Source organism: Mycetomoellerius zeteki, unplaced genomic scaffold (genome assembly GCF_001594055.1).
Source record: "Mycetomoellerius zeteki isolate Tzet28-1 unplaced genomic scaffold, Tzet1.0 scaffold264, whole genome shotgun sequence".
In the NCBI taxonomy this organism is placed as follows: Eukaryota; Metazoa; Arthropoda; class Insecta; order Hymenoptera; family Formicidae; genus Mycetomoellerius; species Mycetomoellerius zeteki.
The window spans coordinates 306,691-310,172 of NW_017257243.1; the positions used below are offsets into that span (position 1 = coordinate 306,691).

General features: G+C 35.4%; 1 protein-coding gene across 1 annotated transcript in view; it reads left to right on the forward strand.

The window, feature by feature from the left end:
* LOC108723985 (tumor necrosis factor receptor superfamily member 3) overlaps positions 1 to 3,482 on the forward strand; it is an 11,999-nt gene that overhangs the window by 4,719 nt on the left and 3,798 nt on the right. The gene's annotated exons all lie outside the window — the stretch shown is intronic.

A 3,482-nucleotide genomic window follows, 5' to 3' on the forward strand; every position in this document is an offset into this window, starting at 1 on the left:
AAGATTATATAATAAGATTATATAATAAGATTATATAATAAGATAAATGTACTTATGACAATAAAAAATAGAATTTTGTTATTGCTTACCTTATGCGAACATACCAAAGAATCTATAACTCATTCGCGGACAGTAAAGCGAACACATTAAACAATTTTTAGCAATTTTCAGGTAAAAATAATATGACAACTAATAACAATATATAATAAGATACATCTAACAGTAACTATTGTCTGACAATTCATTACATATTAGCATATCTGTAAAAAGATATCGAGTACATCCCATTATACTCCATGATTTCATTATACCCCAGGTTCCCCTATATCAGTTTGAACATCTGGTTCCTTCAACGTAAAATTTACGTATCGATATAGCAATATTGTATCACTCGATAGCGATAGTATTCTAGAATTAATCTTTGCTTTTTACATAACATTTTATTTTTTACTGTGACGTTTGAAGTTTCTCAGAAAAACATTCTCAACAAAACATCAAGTTTAAAGTCTATTCTACAATGTGTTGTTCGTTCGCTGTTTCTTGTTTTTTGTAATTTTTTGCAACTTATCTTTTTGTTTCTTATTCGGTTTTTTGTTTCATGTCACCTGAGATAAAAGTTTACGAACTTCGGAAGAAACAAGAAACATGTAGCAAGAAATACAATTGTCGATAAAACGGTTGTAAAAGGGGAAAAAACAAGAGGTAAAAAGCAAGAAACAAAAAACAAAGAGCACATTGTAAAATAGGCTTTATTTTGAACGTGAAATGAGCATTTTGTAGCTAACAACGCTTAATGCAAATTATTCGCGACGTTAAAACAAATACAAGAATATGCTTTTATCTCCCTTCCTCCCTCGTGTCCAGGTGCATGATAGCTTCCTCCGATTTATAGAATATGCGGAGGGCGGAGTGTTCACGGAACAATAGGGTGCGTAGCGACCGAAGATAATTATCGCGGTTCTCGAGGCAGCTGCGACTGTGGGTTCACCCTCGGGGTAACCCAGCTTCTTCCTCCGGGAAGTAGAGGCCGGCTGGTGTGCTCGGAAGTCTAACACATATATACACGCACACATGCATACACACACCCACAAAAAGAGGACAGGGGGAACCCAGTCTGGCGTGACTCCGCAGGTACTGCCTGTTGCAATTTTGGCGGTGCTCTCCTCTAAAAGTATCGGGACTTTGCGGTTCGTTCGAAAGCGGAAATAACGTAAGAAAATATTGAAAATATCAAAAGATTATAAATATATAGAATCCAGAATATTATAGGATAGGTACTCTTGAGTCTCGATGGCTCTACGAAAAGAAATATCGAATATCTTTAAATATTAATAATACATTAATTACATTTAAAATTATTCGATAATTTCTTCCGTCTAATTAATTAATAATATTTCCTGTTTATTTAATTTTTTTACTTATTTTTGTATAAATGTAGGAAGTATTTATACAGGTTTGACGAATTTAATAAATATGTTTCAATCAGTATTGGCAAACTAAGAAATCACAGAGATTCAATCTGTATAGTAAAGTACGTGCATCGACGACGAGCACGAAACGTCTTATCCTGTAATAACGTTTGGAACGTGTCTCCATTTGGCTTCGAAATTACTGCAATTTTTTTTTCTCGTGCGCAAGGTATCCGCCTCTTCCGGTGACAAATGGAAGTAGGCCACGTTCCTTCAGGTGAATCGGGTAGGAATAATTCGCCACCCGACGCCATCCTATTCACATGCGCGAGTCTTTTCAGCTACCCTCAATGCGCTCGTGCACGCGTGTATTATACTCAAAATACTTTCCTTCTTTTTTCGTTAATTATATTCGTGGTCGCGAAGACGTAACAGAGTAAAAGATAATTACTACCAATCACTAAATGAATAAATTCAATAGGAACTACTTTCGAAATCGTTTCTGGACATTGATGATGATTGGATTTTTCAATTAATTGCTTTCAATCACTTATACTTTTCAATTACTTGCTTTTAGTTATTTACTTTTCAACTACAGCTAAATTCTTTAAAATCGTTGATTTCGTAAAAAATGTTCAAATGAAGCGGCAAAGAGCTTTTATTACAATAAAACTGACCGATCGAATGAACGTCATCAAAGTTTTACGTCACGTGGTATGTGCATCCATCACGCAATCTATTCGTTTGAAATTTATCGATATCGATGTATCGACTAGAAAAAAAGAAAAAAAAAATAGAAGCAGAAGCGGGACACAAAGGGTACCAGCAATTACCGCTTCCGTTCTGTTCGTCATACCGGAAGTTTCTATTCATACTCGTCGCACTATGAGCGTAACTTTACTTCCGTCATTGTTGTTACGGATCGTTAACAGACCCTGCCCGGCTTTTGCTCGGTCGAATCTATAGATCTGTTCACATTACTTGAAATACCTAAAAATTTTTAAATTTAAAATGAAATAGATATATATTTGGGCGTTGAAAAGAGAGAAAGCAAGGATGCTGAGTGCAAAAAGTGCAAGCAACGCAGAAACAGATCTTATATCTCTGAAAGTTATATTACAAAAAAATATCTTCACATTACAAGGAGATACCGAGCTGTTCGACGTATTCCTTTTAAGTGTTTAGTTCCGCGGAGCGGTCTAGTACCGACATTTATTGGCATACCATGGGTTCTTCACTTCTTCGGGCTCGTAAGTCCTGTGTTTCCACGGCGCATAATCGGTTTGCAACATGCTCTCGCGATGGCAGGGAGCCGGCGGAAAGAAATATCGGAAATCGCCAAAGGGTACTCCCAACGCGATGCTTCTCTTTCTCTCTGGTCAGCTCTCTGCATCGTTCAAGTGTAGCGTCGAAGTTTCGAGTAACGATTCGTCGACTCGTACCGAGTACAAGAATGTTCTGCAGTTTCTACAAATGACCTTTTTTCCAATCGATAAATCTTGCCCAGGCAAAACTGTGTCTTCTTGATCGTTGCGAACAGTGTTGTTCCATCAGGTTACTGAAAAATCTTCCGCGAATGCACGAAAATCCTTCAATGGCTTGATAAAACCTTTTACCAATAACCACAAGGGTTCGCATCTGGTCTTAGGCATATCTGAAGATTGATTGTGTATTTCGAAATGAGATGAAAATTACAAAAAAAAGAAACAACCAAATTTATTAACATATAATTTCATTCAACATCTAGTAAATTCGCTCACTTTTCTAATTTTCACAAAAACATCGCTCATGTAAATATTCAAATTATTATATTGTCATATCATTTTATGTAATTGTATATAAATGAACATATTTTACATAATTGTATATAATTATATATAATTTTATATAATTTTATTTTACTTTTAGAAGTTTCAAAAAAGCGACCGAGGGAAAGAATCGAAGTCCTTAGGTATATGACACTAGTTTGAAATCATTAAAAATTGTTAACCTGTGTTTTTTAACAACAAAACAGCAATGAAATAAGGAATAGGAACGGTAATAGATGTGAATACCGACACATTTCGATTTTAA